Source organism: Callithrix jacchus, chromosome 14, assembly GCF_049354715.1.
Source record: "Callithrix jacchus isolate 240 chromosome 14, calJac240_pri, whole genome shotgun sequence".
Classification (NCBI taxonomy): domain Eukaryota; kingdom Metazoa; phylum Chordata; class Mammalia; order Primates; family Cebidae; genus Callithrix; species Callithrix jacchus.
Window position 1 is genome coordinate 106,949,868 of NC_133515.1, and position 26,938 is coordinate 106,976,805.

Sequence of the window (26,938 nt, forward strand, 5' to 3'; positions counted from 1 at the left end):
TCCTTCCCTCCCTCCCTCCCTCCCTCCCTCCCTCCCTCCCTCCCTCCCTCCCTCCCTCCCTCCCTCCCTTCCTTCCTTCCTTCCTTCCTTCCTTCCTTCCTTCCTTCCTTCTTTTCCTTTCTTTCTTTTTTGTTTTTTTGAGATGAAGTTTCTCTTTTGTTGCCCAGGGTGGAGTGCAGTGGCATGGTCTTGGCTCACTGCAACCTCCACCTTTTGGGTTCAAGCAATTCTGCTTCAGCCTCTCGAGTAGCTGGGATTACAGGCATGTGCCACCACTCAGGCTAATTTTATATTTTTAAAGAGATGGGGTTTCTCTGTGTTGGTCAGGCTGGTCTCAAACTCCTGACCTCAGGTGATTCGCCCACCTCCGCCTCCCAGAGTGCTGGGATTATAGGCACGAGCCACTGTGCCTGGCCCAAAGCATTCTTAATATGGTCTAGACATGTGGTAACCTTGTCCCTTAATCAAGTCAGACCACAGCAAGGAGGAAAAACACAATGAATACTAAATCAGCCTAGCATAGTTGCCACAGACAAACACGAGATTTAGTTCTGGGCTTCCTGGCTGCTGGGGGAAAAACACACATGAAATTTTGCATAGCATGCAAGATCAGAAGGAAGAAAACCATCAACTGGAGTAGCCAAAACTGTTTTGTAATGCATTTGGAAAGCCATTTCCCACATTCAGCATCATAGAGGTGAAACTGGAAGGTTAAATGTGCATCTCCTTGACAGTTTTACATCAAACTTCATTTGTTTTTATAAATGGCTGGTTTTTTTTAATAAGTAACCTTATTATCACTTAAAGTCCAAAGCAAGGACATTGTTCTAAAGTGCAACTCTGGCTGTTTTCTGTGTGGCTTCCTGCTCTTTTTCCTGGTTCTAATTTTCTACCCTACTTCATTCAACTGGTCTCCGCCTGACTTTGTTCCTTCGATGAAATTGCTTCACATCCTTTCACAACCAGAGAGAAAATTTATTTAGTGGTGTGAAAACATCCGAAGTTTAAATTACATGGATTCATGTCAGCACGTGTAGATGACAATGTGTATCATGATCTTCTAGGATCCAGACAGAAATAAAGTGAGCTCTGCCCTTAACCAGGTCCCCTCTCTGCTGACAGCTGAGGCAGGGCTTTGGCAGCATCTGTGGGGCTGTCCTGGGTGGAGGGAGCCTTGGAAAGCTCCAGGATAAATGGGGTGGGAGGGGTGCCAGCATGGATGGAGCACACACCCTAGGAATCACATTCTGTCCGGAGAGGAAAGTACTGGCAGGAAATGCATATTGATTATTGATGACCAATTGCTTGGGCAGTGATTGCCTGGTACAATTACACTTTTGCTTTCTTTTCAAATAATGATCTCAGCTTTCAGCTCAGACTAATTAGTGTCTGTTATGGATGCATCAACAATCTCTGTTCCTGCCTGGATAAGATTAGAAATGGCCGAGGAGGCACAGGAGAGACTTCAGTATTTCTGAACTCTAGCTCTGCTAGTGCACGCTAGGGGAATAACATAACTTTTATCCCAGAACATGTGAACATTTGCAGATTGCTTAGGAGACAGAGACAAGCTGTGACTTGTAAAATAGGCCCCAGGACTTGGTGTCGGAAAACAAACTCTAAGGAAAAGGTAGCTTTGGGCACTGTGGCCTAGGCCTTCTGGAAGCTGGGCAGACAGGGTCAGCCCATCGCTGACAGGAGGACTCTTAGGACTTTGGTGAGTTTGGAAGGGAGTAAAAGGCCTCCACAGGATTTTGAATTAGGAAATACTTCAAAAAATCAGCCAGATGAAAGAGCTGATGAAGTGGATGTTTGCGGTCCTGAAGCAGACAGATGGTCAGCCCTCCCAAGGCTGTGTGTGTTAGGATGTACACTGGCCAGGACAAGCTTGGGGGCTACTGTGGGAGAGATCTCATGCCTGGGCAGCCCCAGGGGTCAGTCCACCAGGTAGAGCACAGGGAGGGGGGAAGAAGGCACGACACATTCTGTAAAAAACCTTGCTCGTCCAAAAGTAATCAACATTTGACTCAATCGTGTTCTGCACAATTAAAAAGGGGATCTATAAATTCTTGCTGTTGTTTTTTCAACTGCAGTTAGGACTTAAAGTTTCATGAAAAATGGGAATGAGGGCAAACTCTGGGAGAGGGGGGAGAGATGGTATCTGACATCTGACTAAGAGGGAATGTGAAGGGGTCCCAAGGAAGATGTGTGACTGTCCCCCAAAGGTTACCTGTGGAAGATGCTGCTGTGTCTCTGAGCTGCAAGTGAAACAGAAATGCTTTGCTGGCAGAAAGCTGACCTTCACTCCCTCACAGGGTGTCCTTGACCAGAACCCTCCTGTCTGAATCCCTTTCTCTCCATTGCTGAAGTCAGGATAACCACCATCACCCAGCTGATCTGTGGGGAGGATTAGAAGTAGTTCCTGTGTAACTCACAGCATGGCACCTGGGCATGCAGTTTCCCAGGAAAGGAGCATGATGCGTGATGGCTGTGATTGGCGCATGACCAGGCAGAGAAGTGCTCTGTCCCAGGTGACATGGCTCTGCCAGAGCAGGGCGGGGTTGAGATTTCTGTGCTGTGGCCTGTCCTGGCTTCCTCTCCATGCTTCGTGCGTCAGGCCAGCCTGGACAGAGTCAGCACAGCTTTAAAGCTGAGGCCCTATGGTTTGATACAAAGTAAGTATTTGGTCTTTGTCCCTAGTTCCCGACACAGAGGTCCTCAAACCCTTGGAATTTACTATCTTGGAGATGCTGGTGAAATGACTTTTAGAGAAATGGAAGGGGGTCAGATAGCTTTAGGATGGGAAATTCAATTCAGTCACCAATGGCAATGGAACCTTCATAAGACCCTTAAACAACAGGGTTCGGAGACCTTCCAGGTTGGGGAGCACACTGAGGTACCGGGCAGGTGGCACCCCTGCAGAGAACTAGAAGCTCCATGCCCTCTGCCAACCTTGTCCTGTGCAGCTCTTCCACCTGGCTGTTTCTGGGTGGTATCCTTTATAATCAACTGGCAAACATGAGTAAAGCTATTTTTCTGAGTTCTGCAAGTTGTTCTAGAAAATTATCAAACCTAAAGAGGGGGTTGTGGGCAACCATGAATTTGTAGTTGGCTGGCAGAGGGTGGGCGACCTGGACATCCCATTTGTGGCTGGTATCTGCCATGAGGGCAGTCTTGTGGGACTCTAAGCCTAACTTTGGGTAGTTAGTGTCAGAATAGGGTTGAACTGTAGGACGCCCAGTTAGTCGGTGAGATGGTTGGCACTGGAAGGAGAAGCCACAGCAGTGCCCACGATAGAATGAGCCCCTTGTTATCCAGGGCAGAAGCCTTGGGAATGAGATGAAGTCAGGGAAGGCATGGATTAAACCAGTGTCCTGTGCTTAATGTCTTTTTGTAACACAATCTTCACTTAGATGAAACCAGAACGTCCCTTGGGCAGTGGCATTGGTTCATTTAGCGTTTATAGTAACTCCCTGCCCATAAAGTCTGAAATTAATATGAAGCATTTTAGTCTCGAAAAAGTAAATCTACATTGTTTGTTTTAATAAAGAAAATAAAAACAACAGGCAACATTTGTTGGGAACTTTCTAAGTTTCAGGTACAACTCAAAGAGTTTCATATGAATAAACTCACGTCGTACTCACAAAAAACACCTTGGAGCAGGTCCTGTTACTGTTGGAACGGAAGTTTCAGGAGATTAAGTGACATGTCTCCATCACAAGGCCAGGAAAGGGTGCTTGGAATTGGAGCCGGGAAGAGCGACCGACTTCTGTGACTCACCGACAGTATCCTCACTGAGAAGGGCTGAATGTTTAAACGATGAGAGAATATGCAAATGTGGGCAGACATATGATGGGGGCAAACACAGTTCTTCACCTTTTGGTATGTTTTAGCTTATTTCTCTCAGATAGGATCTGGGAGATGCAATATTTCAATATAATAAATACCCAATAAGAAAAGTATTAATGCAACTAAAGTGACTAAAATGAGCGGCACAGGGATTCCAAAGGTCTACAATTTATTAAATGAAATTTCGGGAACACGAAGGAAGGCAGAGGCAGGAATCCAGTGATCTGGCTTTAGCACTGACATAAACTGAATCTAAGGAAGCTGAACACACAGCTGATTAGTTATCTGAGCATCCCCCCACCATGTCGCTATAGAGACATTTGGGAAATCGAGTCTCAGGCCGCCCCCCACCATAGCGCTGTAGAGACATTTGGGAAATCCAGTGCCGGGCCTCCCCCCACCATGTCGCTATAGAGACATTTGGGAAATCCAGTCTCGGGCCTCCCCCCACCATAGCGCTATAGAGACATTTGGGAAATCCAGTCTCGGGCCTCCCCCCACCAAAGCGCTGTAGAGACATTTGGGAAATCCAGTCTCGGGCCTCCCCCCACCAAAGCGCTATAGAGACATTTGGGAAATCCAGTCTCGGGCCTCCCCCCACCATGTCGCTATAGAGACATTTGGGAAATCCAGTCCCGGGCCTCCCCCCACCATGTCGCTATAGAGACATTTGGGAAATCCAGTCCCGGGCCTCCCCCCACCATGTCGCTATAGAGACATTTGGGAAATCTAGTTTCAGGATGTGAGTTTGCTGAGTTGATATGATTTGAGTGATTTTGTGCCTTTTATCTTGGCTTTCATGCCTTTATTCACTTGTGCCTCTAGTCAACTCCTGTTTGTCCAGGGAGTCTCAGCCCAAGTTTGGCCGCCTTTGCATATGACTTCCTGATACCTCTGAGCAGTTGGGTGTGTTCCAGTAACCCTGCTAAGTACCTCCACGAATGGAGTGACATGTTGCATTGCAATTATTAGTTACAAGCCATGTCTGCTGGGTCTTCCTGGAGGATTTTATCTTTGCATCTTTGGTACCTGACACAGTGCAAATTTTAGCAATTGTTTAGCAAATATTTGCAAAAAGAATGAATGATTTTTCCTGAAGAAATAGTTCTCAAAATCTGGAAAGTGTACATGAGAAACATGACAATTAAGAACATAACAACTTAGACACATTTCTTGGTTTCTGTTGCATATTTCAAAACCCAGTTCTTCTATGTACTGGGTTTTGAAATTATGTATTTTGAATTTTTAGTAGTTTCAGTCTAATGCTGCAGATTTGGCAAACTCTGGAACATGCATGAGATCATGAACTTGAGAGACTGATAATTTATTAGCTACAGGAATGTATTTTGAGTGAATTGGATTTTGATGAAGAAAAGAAGATAGAACAATTCTCCTCTCCCCTCTTACCCTGCTCAAAAAAGCAATAAGAGCAGTACAAAGGTGCACATCAAATGATCAGAGGAACCACAGAAAACCTTAGTAACTGAGTAAGAATATGAAGGAAACGGCAAAATAAGAAAATCAGAAAATGAGAAAGTTGCACATCCAAGAAAACCGAGTTGGTGGTGAGCACTGTTTCAGTGGCTTATTTGCAGAAGTGAAGTTGGCTGCAGTGATCAGGTGGAAATTCACGGAACATGAAGGCATTGCCAGCTTCTGAAACCTAGGGTAGGAAAAGACTGGGACCGAGTGACTAACTCCAAATATGCCCAACACATATACACTGAAGTGAAGTCGGTGCTCTTGATTGGTTTGGATAAAGGTAGAATTTTTGTGTGGCTAAGAAAAAGGGAGAAGAAACCAAGAGTGATAGGATAAAATGTGAGAAATCACTAACTGAGAATTCTGTGGGAAAGTGACGTTAGGAAGAATGCAGAAATCCATCTGATTCAAATGGAAGTGAAGGAACCAAAGGCGAGGCTGAAATAGAATCAAAGAAAAGGAAGGCATGAGCTTTTGGAAGCAGTGAATGGAAGACCGTCTATTTATTCATACAAAGATCTGAGAGGGGAAGATGAGAGAGACACAGTCCCCCTGCCTAGGCGCCTGAGCTATTCTTTCCAAATAACCACTGGAAACTCTCTATATGCAAAGAAGATGCTATCCTTTTGCACAAAGGATTCAAGAAACTGACACAGACTTATTGATGAGACTAAAAGTACTGCTGGAGTTGAAGAAATAGACACATAACATGGCGACCAAAGCTAAGAAGATAGTAAGAGTCGGCCAGGTGCGGTGGCCACGCCTGTCATCCCAGCACTGTGGGAGGCCGAGGCGGGTGGATTACGAGGTCAAGAGATCGAGACCATCCTGGTCAACATGGTGAAACCCCGTTTCTCCTAAAAATGCAAAAAATTAGCTGGGCATGGTGGCGCGTGCCTGTAATCCCAGCTACTCAGGAGGCTGAGGCAGGAGAATTGCCTGAACCCAGGAGGCGGAGGTTGCGGTGAGCCGAGATCGTGCCATTGCACTCCAGCCTGGGTAACAAGAGCGAAACTCCGTCTCAAAAAAAAAAAAAAAAAGAAGAAAATAGTAAGAGTCAGCCAGGTGCGGTGGCTCAAGCCTGTAATCCCAGCATTTTGGGATTCACATGGTGAAACCCCGTCTCTACTAAAAAATACAAAAAATTAGCTGGGCATGGTGGCGCGTGCCTGTAATCCCATCTACTCAGGAGGCTGAGGCAGGAGAATTGCCTGAACCCAGGAGGCGGAGGTTGCGGTGAGCTGAGATCTCGCCATTGCACTCCAGCCTGGGTAACAAGAGCGAAACTCCAGCTCAAAAAAAAAAAAAGAAAAAAAAAGAAAATAGTAAGAGTCCATATTTACTGTGAAATTAGTTGAGTTGGAGAGAAATTATTATCTTGATTTACCAGCTTCCTACTCTTAAGGATTATATTACATGTTCTGAAAAGTCTAAGAAATGTTAGTTGGATGCAAAGGGATTTGAAGAAATGGAGTAGGTCCCTTCCAACTTTTCCATTAGAGTTATAAGAAAAGTAATTCAAACAAGAATTGGTGCATGCTTGTTTGCGCAAATTGATGAAAACTTCTACAGCTCAGACATTTTGGTGCACTAGCTGAAGGGTTTTCCAATTTTAGATTAGGGAAAACTGTAAGTCATACAAATTACACCTTCAAAGTATTGGTTACATGGGAGAAAGCTCACTTAACAGGTAAATATTATTAATTGTTCCATGTGTTCTTGCTTAGGATTTAAAACTGAATAAAATTATTAAGAGTTAAACAGTCTTTGAAAAAGAAGTAACAGCAAATATCTGTTTGTAATTACCCTATTTCGTTAAGGAGAACTTTCTTTGGCAACTAAATTAAACCATCCTAATTTTAGGTAATTTTCAGCTTTTTACTGCAATCCACAGAAACTACAACCAATTTTTAACCCTATCGCTGAGTAAATACAAAGAACACAAGGTAATAATACAGGACACGTGGTTTGGCCATTTTGATGTCCGAATGCTTTGTGATTTTGCATTTGAAATCCTACCAGGTATTTCTGAAGCAGATACGGAATGTACTGAACTTGCCACGGCTCTTCTCAGTTGCAATGAGAACTGAACCGGAGAAGCTCGTCTGTTGGAGGACGAGGAAAGGAAGCATTTACATATTACAGTTTCTGGGTCAAAGCCCCAGGAGACAAAAATGGAGAGGGATGTCGCTAGTCACCGCAGACTTCTTTGGGAAGATGACCCCATCTTGGGGAGTAGAACACAGGAAACCAGAGCTGAAGCTGCCTCCTACATCATCCAGGTGGCTTTCACTTTTGATAGATGGGGAGATGGGCCCCCAAAGGTTGAATGATTCCCTGCAAGTACACAGGAAGCTGATGTCAGGGCCAGCCCTAGACCCGGAATCTTCCCTTGTCTCTCCTCTTCTTTGCTTCCACAATTAATGGGAATATTTTCATTGTTTACTTCATAACATAGACTTGCACAACTGAAAGTTGTGCTGTTCTCTCAAGCGCCTCATAGGAGGTGAAGTGGTGGACTTGAGAACCCTCGATGTCCCCTCAAGGAGTAGAAGGGGCCCCTCTGAAACGGGGGGAGGCAGGCTCTTCCTCTTGGCATCTAAGACTGCAAGCCCTGGGGCTTTCCATGCCCTCGCAGCAAGTCTGCCTTTCTGAGGAGGAGCAGATCACATTCTCACACCCAACGATGCCCTGTCCTCAGGGACCTGGGCTGGGGTGAGCCCTGATGTGAGCCAGGGTGGAATTTGTCCAAGAGTAACCTTTATTCTTAGGTAGCGGCTCAAGACCCTGGGAAGAAAAGCTGCCCAGCTCTACCTGCACGGGCCAGTTAAGTCCCAGAGCTCTGCTCAGCCCCTGGCATCTGGCATCGCTTGCCCCTTAGGCATTTACCAGATACCTGCTACATGTCAGATGTTCTGCAAGACTCAGATTCTGGGTCTCTGATGAATATAGCACCGGCCCTTGGGAGGCTCCTTGTCCAACGAGACCGTGACCCATGACAGCACACTGTGTAATGTGCTGTGCTGGGGGCTTGACCGCAGACACCATGGTGGCTTTTGATGTTTGCTGGTCTCCCTTCCTTGGCTGATATAGCATCTCGGAAGGAGGCAAAACGAAACGAATTCCTTTTGTTCCCTGGGTTGAGACAGCACCCAACACGAGGAGGGAAACCAGAGAGAGGAGCTGGTCTGCGGATGCCCGCGGCATGCTTCTCTCATTGTCTATCCCCACCCCACACACAAACCAACCATGCTTGATAGGAGTGGAAACGGGAACTAAATGCCGTTATTGACAAAGACAGTAAAGGGCATCTGAGCCAGAAATGACCAGAGACGTCAGTAGCACATCCTGTTTATTAAAAAGTAACACAAAAACAAAACATGTTCATGATAAAACATTCAGACAGCAGAAAGCGTTCCATGTTGAGGGCCCCGATGGCTTCTGGACATTCTGGAAACATGGACACAGATGAGTTTAGAGGCGAGGAAGCACATGTTGTTCGAGGCTGTGAATTAGTGGCATGAGCCTAAAGTCTGTTCGCAGATTCCCTGTGCCTGGGTCCACTCTTGATATAACATTGGGCTCAGCTGCCTCCCGTGTCTTTATAGAAATGTTCTGCTTTTATTAGTTTGGTGCAAAAGTAATGCTGGTTTTTGATGTTTACTTTTGCACCAAGCTAATTTTTGTCATCATGTTTGCCTGAGTACAATTATACCTTTAATGGGATATCCTATGCCATGTGTTCCCCAAAGGTGCCTTCCTGCTCCTCCTCCAGGAATTGTCCTACCTGCTATTTTAATTTTAATCAAGCCAATCCTCAAAACAGTTCCATACTACATTGTTACTATTATTATTATTGATATCTTGATTGTATAGATAAGAAAATCAATGTCCAGAAAGTTAAGTAAATTGCCTCAGGTCACAGAGGTAATAAAGAATAAAGCTGTGTGTTCCTCCCATGATTATAAGCTCTGTTACTGCTAGAATGATGGTTTCAATCTTTTTCTTGGGAGCATAGTCACTGGCACATAGAAAATATTCAATTAATGCTCACTGATTGAATTGGTGAATTCCTAATGAGAGGAGGTCTTTCTATATTTTTCTAGTGCTTTGTCACATACTCTTTGCTAGAAGTAACTCATTCATTAAACTGACTATATGCATGCTCCCCAGGCCCCAGTTTCTGTGGATCCAGGAAGAAGAGCAGGCAGTCTGGGACTTGGTTTCCTGTGTGTGTTCTCCTTTTCCCCAGATGCGTGGGAGAGAGTATTTATGGAAGGGACACCACTTCCACCTTGCAGGAAAATATTCGTTCAGTAATTTTCTGGTTATTGTACCTTAGAAATAAGAGCTATGGGAATCAGCTAGGAAGGGGAAAGAAAGATTTCAGAAAAAATTACTCCTTTCCAATTTTCTGGCATAGGAAAGTTGGCCATGGGTTTTGAAATGGGGTAGGGATCAGGGATATAGGAACACCTTTGTCCCACCTTCTGTCTTCCAACCATTTCAAATTCCCTTGCCCACCTGCACATTCCAATTGTGCAGCCAACTTGTGCCAAGGCAAATATGGGCTTTGGATTAGCATTTGAACCCGTGGGCACTCCTCTGGCCAATGTTGATAAGGTTATACAGCTGTGTTCTCCCAGCACAATGGGCCCCATGGTGAATGAGGCCATGAATTGGTATTTAGACAAATTGGGCAGTATTTTCTAAACTTTCTGTGCCATATGTCCATTCAAGAATGGGATAATGAGTGCATGTGCAGAGGCAGCAGCACTAGACTTCAACAAAAATAACATTTCCAAACCAGCAAAACTGCAAACACATGAAAGGCAAACATTTCTAAACCAAATCTTATCCCCCAAATCAGTTGAACTATAATAATAAGAACAGCCATTATTCTCATTATTACATAGATTTCTCATTTGTCTTTTATTACTGAGAAACAAGGAAGCCCTTGTAAAGTACTTTTTCAGATAAATGAGGCTTTCCATTCCAAATATCAGTGAAGATCTTTATAAACAACTTACTGTCTTCTCTGCCTTCTTAAACAAAGTCTCTGAAGAAGAAAAGCTAGTGGAGTTCGCCAACCCTACTGAGGGGACTATTGTCCCCCAAAACGCATGTTCACTGCTGTATTAGTTAGGGCTCTTTAGAGGGACAGAGCCAACAGGATGGTTGTATATATAGAGGGGACTGACATGATCATAAGGCGAGGTCCCACGATACGTCATCTGCAAGCTGAGGAGCAAGGAAGCCAGTGTGAGTCCCGAAGTTGAAGAACCTGGAGTCTGACGTTCTAGGGCAGGAAGCATCCCGCTTGGGAGAAAGATGCGGGTTGAGAAGCTAAGCCAATCTAGTCTTTTTATGTTCTTCTGCCTGCTTTTATTCTGATTAGCAGCTGATTAGATGGTGCCCACCCCGACTGAGGGTGGGTCTGCCTTTCCCAGCCCACCGACTCAAATGCTCGTCTTTGGCAACACCCTCACAGACACACCAGAAACAACGCTTTGCATCCTTCAAACCAAATAAGTTGACACTCAGTATTAACCACCACAACTGGGAGTCTCAGGATGCAGTTGCATTGGTTTGCTCTGTGTGCCATGAGCAAATGCCACGAACTGAGTGGCTTAAGCAACAGACATTTACTTTTCACAGTTCTGGAGACTGGATGTATAGGACCAGGCATGGGTTCCAATTAAGGGCTCTCTCCTAGGGCTGCAGATGGCTGCCTTCTTGCTGTGTCCTTGCATGGCAGAGAGAGAGAGAGAGAGAGAGAGAGAGAGAGCGCTCTGGCATCTCCTTCCCTTCTAGCGGCACCAGTGCTACATGGTCAGGGCTCCATGTTTATGATCTTATTAAATCTTAATAACCTCCTTTGGCCTTGTCTCCAAATACAGTCACATCAGGGTTAGATATTCAAAATATGACTTTTGGGAGGACACAATTCAGTCCATAGTGGTGATCTTATTTGGAACAATAATAATGATTTTGCAGATGTATTTAGTTAAGATGAAGAAGATGAAGTCATACTGGATTAGGGTGGGTCCTAATCCAATTACCTATGTCCTTTAAAACAGACAGACAGAGAGAACACCAAGTAAAGACAGAGGCAGAGACTGAGGTGATGCCACTTCAAGCCAAGGCAATCCAAGAATTGCTGGCAACCACTAGAAGCCAGAAGAGGCGAGGAACAGGTTCTCCCCCAAGTTCCCAACTTCACAGCTCGGCCGACACCCTGATTTCAGACTTCTGACCTCGAGAACTGTGAGAGGATGCATTTCTGTTGTTTTGAGCCAGCCGGTTTGTGATAATTTGTTAGGGCAGCCCTAGGAATCAAATCCACTGATGTATGGTAATGACCATAATGACCATCACTGCTCTTCAACATGGTGACTTAGCAAGGTGTCTGCTGGGCTGCTTTTGTATTGGCTTCCTGCCAATACAAAAAGTGTAGCTGTAGGAAACATAAGCTCTTCCCATCAGTTTTCTTCCTCCACACTACCGTAGGCATTAGCCTGGGGAGATTGGAAGGAAGAGGAGGCTGGAAGTGGAGCAGCCTCCTTGGCACATGTTAAGTGTTAGCTATTATTCCATGGAGTGAATGTTGCTGGTATTCTTTTCTTCTTTTATTTCTCTAACCAACACTTATCTACCTTTCAAAGCATTTTGAAATTTATAATGCACTTTTACATTATCTCAATAGATCCCCCTCACATCACTGAGAGGTAGACAGAGCAAGTATTATTACCCCCATTTTACAGGAGAGGAAACAGAGCCTCAAGGAGTTACTTGATTAAAGTCTCTTGGCTTGGATATGATGCTGCTGAGACTCAGTCTGAGATGCCAGGCTCCTTTCTTTAACCCAAACTTACAAGAGTATTGAATGAGGAGTCTCAAGAGAAGGGCTCTGATTCTAGCTACATCCCAAATTTCCTGGGTTTGCTGGTGGTATACCTTCAAGTTAGATAGCACATCACATTTTTATGAATGGTGCTATACATCTGAAATCCATTTGCTCCTACAGGTAGACATAGTATGCTGATGGTGAGAAAGCCACAGAACCTTGTCTCATGGAGCTTTGGGGTCAGTGGGGGAGACAAGCAACCAAACAAGCAATGGCCGTCATGCGAGGCAGATGCTGTGACAGGAGGTCCACAGTGTCTCACCTCACTAGAGGAGGGGACAGGGAAGGCTTCCCAGAGAAGAACACCTTAAGTTTAGAGCTTGGAAGATGTATCATAGGTCTATAGGAAGAATGGCTAATCCAGGCTGAAGGAAAAGGTAAGAGGCACATTCTATTCTGGAAAAAGAAAAAAGGAAGGAAGGAAGGATGGAGGAAGGGAGAGAGGAAGGTAGGGAAGGAAGAGAAGGAGAGAGGGAGAAAAGAAGGAAGCTCATTCTGGCTAAAACTTAGAGGGTGCAGCTCGAAATGACATTTGCAAGGGAGGTCGGGGCCAAGTGAGAAAGAACCTGGGGGCCCTTCTCATGGATTTGATGTGACCTAAGAGCAGGGAGAAACCACCAAAGAGTTTCCTGCAGGTGCAATGTGCCCAGATGTGTTTTAGAAGGCTCGCTTATGCTGCTACGGGGAGTCTGGATTGGAATAGAAGCAGAGTCCAACTGGCAACATGGGAATTTAAGTGAGGTTTAGGGTAGTGACAGTGGAGAGAAGTGGATCTTTGCAGAGGAGTAGAATCAAAAGGTCTGGTATTTAATTCAAGATAGGATGAAGAGCAAGGAATGTCAAAAACGACTTCTCTTTCTGGCTCAGGAAGCAGCCTGGAGATACATTTTACAATAAATCATGCCTTAGTAACCATGGGAGCAAAGTGAAAATGAGTTTTAGAAGTGAGAATGAGGTTCTGTTGGGTTTTGAGTGAAGCAGTGTTTATACTTGAATCATATTTCCCATTTTCATTTCTTCACTTGTTTCATTCACACAATGGTTCTGAATGGACTTTTTAGTTGGGATGTCGACTTGGGATTATGACTAAAATAATTCCCTTACATACAATAGTTGCTTATATAATACCTTATTCAATGAATTTTCTCAGATGTATATATCATGCTGAGGGCTGATATAAATGCATATGAATTAAAAGTATATTAAAAACAGGTAATATGGTACCCAAGAATGTACTGGTAAAAGAACTGTTCCTGGGAAGACCCTTGACTACCTCACAGTGTCTTCTGGGGCTTACTGAAAATATTCATTAGGAAATACACGAGGGAAAAAAAAAAAAAAGAAAAACAGAAAACACGATGTTAACATGTGTGTGCATGAAGGGCAGGGCAGGGTGAAGTTAGGTGGAAAGAACTCCTTTTTTCTGTTTTTCAGTCTTATTGAGGCTTAATTGGCAATTAAAACATGTATATTTAAGGTGTATGACATAAAGTTTTGATATATGTATACGTTGCAAAATGATTGCCAGACTCTAGCTAATTATATATGTAGAACCTCACATATTTACCATTTGTTTGTGATGAGAATACTTAAGATCTACTTCGTTAGCAAATTTCAAGTACATAATACATTATTATTTACTGTAGTTACCTGCTGTACATTAGAACTCCAGATAGTGCTCATCTTTTATTTATTTATTTTTGAGATAGAGTTTCTCTCTGTTGAGCAGGCTGGAGTGCAGTGGCATGATCACAGCTCACTGCAGCCTCAAACTCCTGAACTGAAGTGATCCTCCTGCCTCAGTCTCTGGAGCAGCTGGGACTACAGGTGCATACCACCATGACCAGCTAATAAAAAATTTTTGTGTGTGTAGAGATGGGGTCTCACTATGTTGCCCAGGCTGGTCTCAAACTCCTGGATTCAAGGGATCCTCTCATCTCAGCCTCCCAAACTGTTGGGATTAAAGATGCATTGCTGTGCTCTGCCCTTATTCATTTTATTGCCAAAAGTGTGTTCCCTTTTGAAAAATATCTCCCCATTTCTCCTGACCCCTAACCCCTGGTAACCATCATACTTTCTGTTTCCAAGAATTCAAGTTGTTTAGGTTCCACACAGAAGCGATAGGATGCAGTACTTGTCTTAGTGTGTCTGAATTGATTCACTAGTACATCTTCCAGGTTCAACAATGTTGTTGCAAAATGTCAGGATTTCCTTCTTTCCTAAGGTTCAATAATATTTCATGACATGAATACATGTGTGAGTGTATCACATTTTCAATCTATCCATCTTTTCACAGACACTTAGATTTTCTCCATATCTTGACTGTTGTGAATCATGCTGCAATGAATGTGGAGCTACACACACCTTCTCTAGCTACTGATTTTGTTTCCTTTGAATGTATATTCAAAAGTGTAATTGACAGATCATGGGGTAGTTCTATTTTTTTTTTTTGAGGACCCTCCATACTGTTTTCCATAACGTCTGTATCAATTTATATTCTTACAAACAATATATAAGAGGTCCTATGACTCTATGCCCTCTCCAACATTTATTACCTTTTGATTTTTTGATAATACCCATTCTAACAGGTGTGAGGTGATACATCACTGGGCTTTGATTTACATTTCCTGATAAGTAGTGACATTGGGCACCTTTCCATATCTCTGCTGGCAATTTGTATGTAATCTTTGGAAAAATGTGTATTCATGTCCTTTGCCTATTTTTTAATCAGGCTGTTTTTCTTGCTCTTGAATTGTATGAGTTCCTTATATATTTTGGATATTAACCCTTTATCGGATGTATTGTTTGCAAATAATTTCTCCCATTCTGTGGGTCGCCTCTCCATTTTGCTGACCGTTTCCTTGGCTATTTTAGTTTGATGGAGTCCTGCTTGTTTATCTGTGCTTTTGTTACTGTATCCAAAAAGTCACTGCCAAGACCAGTGTCAAGAAGCTCTTCCCTTATTTTTTCTTCTAAAAAATTTACAATTTCAGGTCTTACATTTAATTATTTTTTTTTCTTTCAGTACCAATAAGTCTTTATTAATTGTATTTTCCCAGAGAAAGGAGAAAGGAAGAAAAGAGAGTCAGCATGCCTTACAAAATTATTAAAACATGGAAAAAGAAGTATCTGGTACAGCAAAATCCATCAAATAAGCACACGCAGGTCACAAAAGCGTGGAGGGGCTCGTTCTCCTGCAATTCAGGAATGAGGGAAAAGTATCAGGAAAAGAAAATACAGGTAAGTCTTTAATTTATTTTGTGTCTATTTTTGTGTATGATATAAAAATGAAACTTTATTTTTTTCATATGGATATTTAGTTTCCCAAGTTCATTTGCTGAAAGATGATTGATTTTCCATTGTTTGTTTTTGGTGTCTTTGTGGAATATTAGTGAACTATATATGCATGGGTTTATTTCTGAGCTTTCCATTCTGTTCCATGCCTCTGTCTTTATGCAAATACCATACTCTTTTGATTACAATAGCTTTGTAATATAACTTGAAAGCAGGAAGTGTGATGCCTTCAGCTTTGTTCTTCTTTCTCAAGATTGTTTTACCTACTGGGGGTCTTTTGTGGTTCCATATTGAATTTTAGGATTTTTTTTCTATTTAAAAATGGCATTAAAATTTTGATATACTTTTTTAAATGTATAGATTCCATTGCATAATATGCACATTTTTACAACATTGATTTTTCTGTTCCATGAATACAGAATATCTTTCCATTTCTTTGCGTTTTTTTTTTTTTCAATTTCTTTGTTTCATAGCTTTCAGTGTACAGATGATTCACCTTCTTGGTTAAATGTATTTCTAAGTACTTATTTATTTATTTATTTATTGATGCTATCTTCAGTGGGCTTGTTTTCTTAATTGATTTTTGGGTAGTTTGTTTTTCGTGTATAGAAGATGAATTGGTTTATTTATGGTGACTCTGTATGCCGCAACTCTACTGAATTCATTTATTAACTCTGACAGTTTTTTGGTATAGTCTTTAAAAGGACATGGGGTATGAAGTAGAAATGGTTTGGTTGTATTGTTGCCTCCATTATGATATGATCTAGTACAAGTTATAAAATTTCTCTGAATCTCAGTTCCTACATCTGTAAAATAGAGATAACAACATTAGAGTTAAAATATGTTTATTGTGTTCAACCTGGTGCCTGGCATACAAGAAGCTATTCAGTGCCTAATAAATAACTCTCATTATGATTTATTTCTCTAAATTTTTAGATGTCAGCAGCATCTCCCATTTGAGGCAGTGGGATCCCCTGTGTAATGGCTCTTACCAAATGCCTTCTAACATTCACAAAGCAAACAAATCAAAACTCTTCCTAAGGGGTGGAAACTTCTTAAACATGACCCAAGCCAAGAATATTGACTTATTTTGGAAAGTTTCTTTAAAAATTCATCAGGCTATTGTTTCTGGTTTTGAGTTTGATTTGCTTTGAATTATGTTAGTACAAAATAAATATTGTAAATAAATAACAGAGATACCCTTTAATTTCCTTGCTGAGGAAGAAAAGTACACTTTGTGCTGGATTTGCAGCCAGCCAGTTTCCAGACAGAGTTTCTGAAGATTGGGCGTCTTCCAGTAGTCTGGCTGTGTGTAAACTAGTCAGTGTAGGAATAGTCCTACAGCCAGCACCTGGCCAAGCAGTGGTCAGAGAATAGATCAATGCAAATATTCATGTGGAGAAGTCACAGTGTCACACACCTCTTACGGAATTTAAAAAATCACCACCAATGTGCATTTGGGTCTATCAGTTGATACAGCTATAAGAAATGGCCTTCGTAACTGTCAGATATGGACCCCTCATTGATACTGAAACAGGAAATGTTCCTTTGTGCCCCAGGCAGGGCCTGTGACAGGGGTAGTGGCTCACTTCTTCAGTGCCCAGCGGCTGAAACCTCTAGGGGAGCATATAGAGGGTAGGCTGTGGGGCTGACCTCACCCCATGGCAGTGTCTGGTGGTGAATGTTTACATCTCCTGATACCCCAGCAGGTGTGTGTTAAAGTGTGCCCTTTCAGTTTAGCCATATGCAGGCGGCTTGTGTTTAACCATTCAGTTAGACCCTCTACTTTATCCCAAGGACAGGGGCCTTTCTGTATCCTGGGGTTTCTTGCCTCGGTGTACTGGAAGAATAGGATCATATGTGGGCTTAGAAAATGAGTGCAAAATTTTACTGAATGGAAGTAGCTCTCAATAGAGGGAGGAGCCAGAAGGGAGATAGAGTGGGAAGGGGGTTTTCCCCTGAAGTTGGCTGCTCAGCTGCCCAGGTTCTCCTCCGCCTGCCCCCCCGCCAAACTCCACATTGTTCCTCTGGTCAGTGGCCTGCTTGCCTGCTGGCATCTGTCAGTATGCTCTTCCACCATCATCCTTTTGTATTTTGTTTTTGTTTTTTTGAGACAGAGTTTCATCTTGCCACCCAGGCTGGAGTGCAATGGCGCGATCTCGGCTCACTGCAACCTCTGCCTCCAGGGTTCAGGCAATTCTCCTGCCTCAGCCTCCCGAGTAGCTGGGACTACAGGCACACGCCACCATGCCCAGCTAATTTTTTGTATGTTTAGTAGAGATGGGGTTTCACCATGCTAACCAGGATGGTCTCGATCTCTTGACCTCGTGATCCAACTGCCTCGGCCTCCCAAAGTGCTGGGATTACAGGCATGAGCCACCACGCCCACCCGTCATCCTTTTGATGTCCAGCTGCTTGTGTCTTCTTCCACTGATGTGTTCCTCTCGGTGTCCAGCCACTCGTGTCTCTGCCTGCTATGGTTTCAGGGTTTTATAGGCACAGAATGGGAGTGTGCTGGGCCATGGAGGTCTTAGGAAATGCAACATTTGGGCAAGAAAACAGGAGTGCCTGCCCTGGCCTAGGTGAATGGGCATAGGCCCAGGGGTGGCCCTAGCCAGGGACCATGCCCTTCGCTTCCCAGCAGTTCCCTGTCCCATTTCCATATCAATACTGTCAGATATCACAGTGGGTTAGCAGAGGTGTCATGCTGTCTTTTGCTGGAATAGCATTTTACAGTTTGTAAAAGGTTCCCATTTACAGGATCTCCCTTGAGCTTCAAGAAGATTAAGTCACTGGCCCACAGGAAATGGGTTCTCGTTGCCCAACCAATTTACCTTATATGTTTTTTGAACACTCATATGGTTTAGATTTGTGGCCCTACCCAAATCTCATGTCAAATTATAATCCCAACATTGGAGGAGGGGCCTGGTGGGAGGCGACTGGATCAGAGAGGCAGATTTCTCCCTTGCTGTTCTCACATCAGTGACTGAATTCTCATGAGATCTGGTTGTTTAAAAGTGTGTAGCACCTCCCCCTGCTCTCTCTTCCTCCTGTTCCAGCCTGTAGGACATACCTGCTTCCCGTTTGCCTCCCTCATAATTGTAAGTTTCCTGAGGCCTCCCACAGCCAGGCCTCCTGTACAGCCTGTGGACCCACGAGTCAATGAAACCTTTTCTCTTTACAAATTATCTAATCTCTGGTAGTTCTTTATTGTAATGCAAGAATGGATTAATACAAACACTTTCTACGTGCCAGGCATGTAATAACCATGCTCCGATATATGCCCTCATGCGATCTATTTGACCATTTCTATTTTAAAAACAAAAAAAATGGAGGAAAGGACATTGAAGTTACTCATCTGCTGCACATGGTGAGGTGATAGCCAAGGCAAGACTTGAACACCACTCTCTTTCTGATTGCAAACCTGGTTGCTTTCTTATTGTAATGTTATAGTAAATAGCAAATGTAGTAAATTGTTGTTTACCTACTTTCCTGCTGCTCCCACTGGGCAAAAAGAACAAAGGAGAAGTAAGAGTAGGAGGAGAGCAAGACACAGAGGCAAGGAAATGTCCTGGAAATTGACAATAACTCAGGGGAGGAGGAGATGTCTTATATAAGAGGCATTAGATCTAACATCCAGTGGTGTCCTCCCCATTGGTTTCTGGGAAATCATATTCTTTCTTTTTTTTTTTTTTGAGACGGAGTGTCACTCTTGTTGCCCAGGCTGGAGTGAAGTAGCACCATCTCAGCAACCTCTGCCCCCTGGGTTAAAGTAGTTCTCCTGCCTCGGCCTCCCAGGTAGCTGGGATTACAGGCATGCACCACTACGCCTGGGTAATTTTTTTGTATTTCTAGTAGAGATAGGATTTCTCCACATTGGTCAGGCTGGTCTTGAACTCCTGACCTCAGGTGATCTGCTCTCCTCGGCCTTCCAAAGTTCTGGAATTACAGGTGTGAGCCACCACGCCCAGCCAACCATATACTTTCATTTATAAACTTGATTCCCAGATCCCAAAGTAGGAATCAGGAGCTCCTTTGAGGAGCTGCAGCTCTTCTCAGAAGTGACTCACATCACAAGATGACGTAAGATGAAGGCAGCACTGTGGGTCCAACCCTGGCTGAGGATCAGGTCTGGCATCCTTTGATTTCTCGAGCAAACATCCAAGTAGGACAGGAGGGAGAGATAGGGATGAAGTACTCGCTGCCACCTGGGAGACCCACTGCTTGGTCAAGCTTGCCTGGAGTCAGCCACAGCCAAGCAGCACAGAGGATCCTGAAGAGCGGAGGATGCCTGGCTTGATTGACAGGAAGGTAGTGGGCTCCAACAGCATCACTGAGGAGCCCAAAGGCAAGTATCCACAGTATCCAGGCTGATCAGGGAACATCTGGCCAGAACCCAGACCAGGGTAGCAAGGGAGCTGCACTTTCTGTGCCTTGAGGGTCTTTTGATAATCAGCCTTTTGAGCGAAGCTGGTTCCTCTAAAGGATGTGGAGCATGTGAGTATGGTGAGCTGCAGTATGGAAGAAAACATCTTATTTACAAATGTCAGATGGTAATTAGCCTATTTTAAAGAGAGGAGCCACCACTGATGGCTTTTGTTAGCTGAAAACCTCAGTGCTTTCTTGTGGCTGTGCTTGAAGAGGCCGGGTAGACATGGAGACTGTGAACCCAGTTCATAAACAGTTGATTTCATATATTAAAATCTTGCACTGAAACTGTCACCCCTTCTCGTGGATCACAGATGGTGGAGAACTAATTTGCTACTGTTTGATAACTGCTTTTATGTATCAAGGCTCTTATTTACTACTCCATGGGGGAAATGACAGACTAAGAGCAATTGTGTGTTCTCTTTCCGTTTTTCTTTAACCACTAGGCTTCTTGGTTTTCCCCTGATGTGTTTCTTCTTTGAAAGATAAAATGGTGGAGCTTTGAATTTTGCCAACTTGGCTGAACTCAGTTTTGGGGGGATTGGAAGATGCCTTTCCCAGGACAGACCAAAAGTCTTTTTTTTGGAAACTTTTTAATGAGCCCATACTTCATAAGAATATTCAGGCCAGTCTCTCTTAAGTCACAAATTGTTTCTAATTATCTATGTAAAATGAGGCTTTGCTTGTAAAAACTGTCTGGAAAATGTGAGTCCAAGAAGATGCGTAAGGTGGATCAAGTTCTTCTGCTCCTAGGATGCAGGCAGACTTACTTTCCTATAACCACTTCATTCATTCACTCATCCATCCATCCATCCATCCATCCATCCATCCACCTATCCATCCATTCATTCCATCCATCCACCTATCCATCCATTCATTCCATCCATCCACCTATCCATCCATTCATTCCATATTTGGTTTACTTTTTTATTCAATTAGCCAGTTGTTAATTCTTTTGAACTTTTGGACAGATTGGAACTTAGATTGTGGGCACAGTAGAGGCTGGCCCTGGTATGTACTCACCCTTTCCTCTCCTACCTGTCTCCTTGGCATGCCTTGGACATAACATGAAATACCTAGAGAAAAAAAATCCAATCATTAGTTAGCTCAGTTTAGCAAACTATAGACTGTGCACTAAGAATAATCTTTATATGTTCAAATGGTTGGAAAAAGTCAAGAGAAAAACAGTAATTCTTGACATGTGAAAATTATCTGAAATTCAAGGTTCAGCTTTTTGGAACACTGCCGCACTCACCTGTTGATATATTGTCCATGGTGGCTTCATGCTACAATGGCAGAGTTGAATAGTTGTGACTGGGACCATCGTCTGCCTAAAACATATATTACCTGGCCCTGTGCAGAAAAAGCATACCAACCCCTGAGCCAGCTAATTCCCTGCTTTCTTTAACAAAGCAGGAAAGAACTTGAACCAAACCCATGTTTGTGATTGAGGCATATGCAGCCTCATCACTTGCCACTTACCCTGTGCTCACTGTGCCCCAGCCATCCCGCCCAGCGTCACCTCCTGCCTCACACCTTTGCACACCCTATTCTGTTTGTGTGCACAGACATTCATGTTATTTCTCCACATCAACTTGATTAGTTCTCTTATTTCAGATTTTATATCCAATACAACTTTATCAGAGAAGACATCATAAATCCTCAGGCCAGATTAGCTCCGTGTCTTCTGTTCTTTTACGGACCTCCATTTTTTTTTTTGATAAGAGCATTTATGAAAGTTTTCAATTATATTTTTCTTAGTGCCATTATTTAGTGAATGTCCTTACACTAGCCTTTAAGATTTCTGAAAGCAAAAGCAATGGCTGCTCATTTTGTCACTGCACCCAGGTGCTCAGCAAAGGGCCAGTGTGCAGCAGTGATTGCCAGTTTGAATGAAGGAAGCATATGTGGCCTGGAGCCTCACCATGTTCCAGGCATCCAGTTAAGTGCTCTGCACATAATACCACACAGTGCCCTCCATGAGAAGGTATTCATCTCATTTTTACAGATGGAGAAAATAAGGATACTTTCTAGTATTTGGCAGAGTTCTGTCTGGCAGATAATACTAGTTCTATCTGACTCCAAATCTCTCATTCTTATGACTATTTTACAGATAAGGAAATTGTGTGTAAGTCATCATGATTCAAATCAATTCTCACTGGGAAAGAAAAATGCCATAGAAACATTTTATTCTATACACAAAAAGGTTTTCTCAGCATGTTTTATCAACATAATCATCGTCACATTATCATCATTAAGACATGAAAGAGGAATGCACAATGGAGAGGCTCCCTTCCCTCCTCAGTCACTCAAGAACATGATGGTAAATGGGGTTTTAAGCTGTGTTTTGCTCTACTTTTAATCCTGTTTCCTTTCTTGAATAATCACAAGATGCTACAGTGTTAGAAAGAATATTAGAGAGAATCCAGCTCAGCCAGTTTCCTTGTCACACCCAGAAGTCTGAGATCACTTCCCCTGGTCGTAAAGCGTGGGCTGGTGTAGTTTCCCAGCACAGATATCCTCCTGCAGCGTTTCTGCTCGGGACCTCTTCTCCACTCCGCTCTTCTAAAAGCACAAAAGAAAATCTCTCCAGCATTTTCTATAATTGAGAATAAATTGCCCATTTGCAACTTCATCATGTTGTATTTTGAGATTTGAGATTGTAAATGGATTTTCAGGGATGTGAGTTCAATGATGCTCCCCCTCCCCCAATTTATCCTGTTGCCATGTTACATTTTGGAGCACTGAACATATAAAATCAAGAGAACAAATTTTCGCATGTCACTCCTTGGAAAATGGCCATGCCTCATAAATATTGGAATGTGGATTTCATCGTAAGTCGATCTATGTCGGGTGCTGACTCTCTTCTTAACGCACACTTCCCTGTTACCCTTTGCTCAAGAATTAAATATATTATAACAATTTGACGACATTAAAAATGAATATGAACAAAGATCAATAATTCAGCATGTAGTTTCAGAGTGTCCCTTAGCTTTCGTTAGAGTAGAAGCTGATAATAATGATGACACTTATGATGATTAAAATAATAGATGTTTAGGAGCTATTTTACATTTGGCAAAGCCCCTTCATGATGAATTTTCTCATGAAATATTCACAACTTTTCTTGTTAGTATCATTTAGTATTATTACTGCCTTATGTAAATGAAGAAATAGAGGTACAGAAAGTTTATGGGAATTTCCACAAATCACATAATAAATAAATGATAGAGCCAGGGAAATTATTCTGTTGTCTTCTAAGAAGCAGAGGCAATTTCTCAACCACCAAACATATCTTTTTATCTTTTCTCTACTTCTTAAAATTGCAGTAATATGAAGAAAATCTATGAAAGAAATATTCCAATGAAAGGTTAGAACACTGGTCAACTCACAATGGAGCAAAAATCAGTGGCTGTGTATTTGCCTGAGAGGGTCGAGCTCCTGCTGTGGCCTCACGTCATAGTTCATCATTCCTCCCTTGCCACCCCCAGAAGGTCCCAGTTTGGACAACGATCATGCACTCGTGTGATCACCCCAGACACAAAAGAGTGAGCAGGCTTGCATGGGGGGTCGAGGAAGGAAAGGACAGGAAAGGAGACCAAGAACAGGGGCCCTGGGTCACCTTCACCCCAAAGGCTGTCTCTGACGGGGCAAAGGCACCAGATGCATTCCGCAGCAGCCACTGACTCAGTGATGCATGTCTTGACAGGACTTGGGGTTTACACAGCATCCAGGAGCTCCCCATCTAAGCCCCCTTTCGCAGCCCCCATGTGAGCCTCTCCCATCTTCCCAGCTCCTCCACACTGCCCTGTCCATCTCCAGCCATTCTCAACTTTGCTCACATTTCATGGAACAAAAAAACATCTTTCTCTTTGTGCCATGGTCTTTTTCCCTATTTATACCAGAACAGCTCTGAGGTCCTACAGACATCCCATCCTTCTCTCAGTATCACTTGTGGACAGTCTGCAGCCAACATTGGTGTCCAACAGAGAACCCTACCTCTGGCCCTGTCAGGCAAGATCACATTCCTCCCTGACTCCCAGGAAAGGCCCCACATGGATCCCACAGACTTTCAGAATCCCTAGCCCTCACTTCCTGCACTCCAAAGAACCACCATCCCAATCTCCCAATCTTTTCTCTACAGCATTGCACGTGCAGCTCAGGGGTGTGTGTGTATGCACGCACCTATTCTCTGGGGAGAATAGAAACCTCAGATTACGCATTCTGAAGTCATCCCATCACCACCATCTCTCATGTGTTTTTGTTTGTTGGCTAAAAGTGACAACATGTTTACTATTAATTACTCTGAGCCCCACATGGCAAGAGAAAGGCTCATTTCATACATTCCTCCTTGCACATTCTTCTTAGGAAACACTAATATGCATACTTTTCACCAAAAAAGAATCAACAGTGCTTTCTAAAGTACAGTTGATGCCTGCAACTGAATGCGTTCAAATCTTAAATACATGGAAGTATAGAAAAGGATTTCTGTATTCTTCTTGAATATGTTTATATTCTAACATGGGAAACAGATGTGAATATAAAGAGGGGATGTGTTTCCACAAAGCCAAAAGTATGTGAGAAATGTTTTAAATGGTCACAAAACTGGTCGTATAATCCCCGCCAGAGGAGTCCAGGCCTGCACTTCTCTTTGGTCCACTTTCTGTATTACTCTGGTGGCCGTATTGATTTGATTTTTGGAGTCTTCATGCCCTGACCAAGGTCCTGACTTCTGAATGGGCATCATTAGGGCTTCTTGGTTTGCTTCTCTGGAGGCAGAGGTTTTATGACCTTGAAGATATCAGTTTTCATCTAAGTGGAGGATTTGGAGATGTCAGGAGAAGGCATTATTTGCCAGCATTTTAACATAATGCACAAATAAGTTCTGAATTTCTGCTTGGAAACAGGAAAAGGGTCATTTAAACAATTTAAATATTATTAACTTGCTTAGGAAAAGGGGGAAAAAAACCTCTCAAGCTATAATGGCATCTACAGCTGACAGGATAGATTTATGGAAGTTTTTATTCCATGGTAGAAATATATCTACAGATGCCCCATGGTAAAATTAGGTAGGCTTATGGCACTTAGAAAACTGAAATCTAGAAACACATGGAATGAGTAAGATGATATTTCCAGCAATCAATGCGCTCTATAAAGTGATTGGAGAAGCTTCCTCTACACAACAATTTTGGACTTAAGGTTCCAATTCAGTCTTTCTTGCCCTAAATTATAGTAAAGGCTAAATCTCATTATGACAAACCGTAATAGATCATCAAAATTCTTGAGTTAGACCTAGAAATCTGTTGCGTTATGCGCCTTGATCTAAATGTGACTGGGATTTGGAAACCTTGTTATACTGAAAAGTCTGGCTATACAGATATTTGGCTGATGTATTCAGTGATTCCCATTCCTAGAGCAGGAGTGAGAATGAAGTATGAAAGTTTCAGATTGTTTGGTGAGCCGGATGAGATCACAAAGTTGGTCATGAGTCCAGGATGGGGCACCGACAGCTCATAGGAGGCTGCTGTAATACCTGTTTACTGCTCATCCAGCAAGCAAGCAAGCTTTGAGAACTCTTAAGGCCGACTGGGTGGATTTGGCCCCTGAGGCTGGCTTTGTTTCTCAGGGAAGTGGGACTCAGGTCTGGATGGTCTCAGCCTAGCCTGAGCAGAGCATAGATTCTGCAGGTCACCAGAGCTGTGGACTGACAAACTTCCCCAGGCTGGGCAGGTGCAAGTGTCCATTCAGCATGTGGCCAGCCACTTACAGTCATACAAAAGAGTTCTTCCTGCATGGCTGTTATGTTCAAACCTCAAAAGTTCTACTTAAGATTTCAGTGGCCGGGTGCGGTGGCTCACACCTATAATCCCAGCACTTTGGGAGGCCGAGGCAGGTGGATCACGAGGTCAAAAGATCGAGACCATCCTGGTCAACATGGTGAAACCCCGTCTCTACTAAAATTACAAAAATTAGCTGGGCATAGTGGCGCGTGCCTGTAGTCCCAGCTACTCGGGAGGCTGAGGCAGGAGAATTGCTTGAACCCAGGAGGCGGAGGTTGCAGTGAGCCAAGATCACGCCATTGCACTCCAGTCTGGGTAACAAGAGCGAAACTCCGTCTCAAAAAAAAAAAAAAAAAAAAAAAGATTTCAGTATACAAGGACTAGCTACAAATGAAACTGCTAAAGTAGTCTCCTAAAATAAAAGATTACGCTGGTACCTGATGCACTGGTCTGTTTTCACACTGCTAGAAAGAACTTCCTGAGACTGAGTAATTTCCAGAGGAAAGAGGTTTAGTTGACTCACAGTTCCACATGGCTGGGAAGCCCTCAGGTAACTTATAATCATGGGGGAAGGTACAGGGAAAGCAACACACATCTTATATGATGGCAGGAGACAGGGAAAGCAAGGCCGGGATGTGCCACTCTCTTAAGCCATCAAATCTTGTGAGAACTCACTCACTATTAGGAGAACAGCAAGGGGGAAATCTGCCCCCATGATTCAATCCCCTTCCACCAGGTTCCTCCCTTGACATATGGGGATTACAATTCAAGATGAGATTTGGATGGAGACAGAGCCAAACAATATCACCTGTGTTTGAGAAAACACTCTCCTCCAAAGGGTAAAATAGTGAAAGAACTTCATCTAAAAAAAATTTAAAAAGAAACAGAAGCTAGCATTTTAGAACCCAATACTGTCTTCCTTCTTGATGATAGACTGCCCAATTCCTTTGGGCAAGCTCAGAAACAGAAAACAAAAATATATGAGTAGGGCAATTTCCTCTAGATGTGTAGCTTAGCGTACTCATCTTATATATGGAAAAAATATCAACTTTACTCTTCATCCACTAGAAAACTAGCAAAAGAATGCGTTCCTATGGGAGTTTGTACTCTAAGAAGTCTTTCCATATGCGACAGAAGGGGAAGAAATATCCTTTCATACACGTGCCACTGAGCAGTCTGTTCTTTTAATTTGGCCAAATGT

At 43.1% G+C, this 26,938-nt stretch overlaps 1 long non-coding RNA gene across 3 annotated transcripts in view; it reads left to right on the plus strand.

Moving 5' to 3' along the window:
* LOC118147411 (uncharacterized) overlaps positions 1-26,938 on the plus strand; it is a 212,384-nt gene that overhangs the window by 95,815 nt on the left and 89,631 nt on the right. For all 3 annotated transcript variants that reach the window (XR_008476487.2, XR_008476481.2, XR_008476486.2), the window contains exon 5: positions 15,298-15,478. This is a non-coding gene — a long non-coding RNA (uncharacterized LOC118147411). The remainder of the gene's footprint in view (positions 1-15,297; positions 15,479-26,938) is intronic.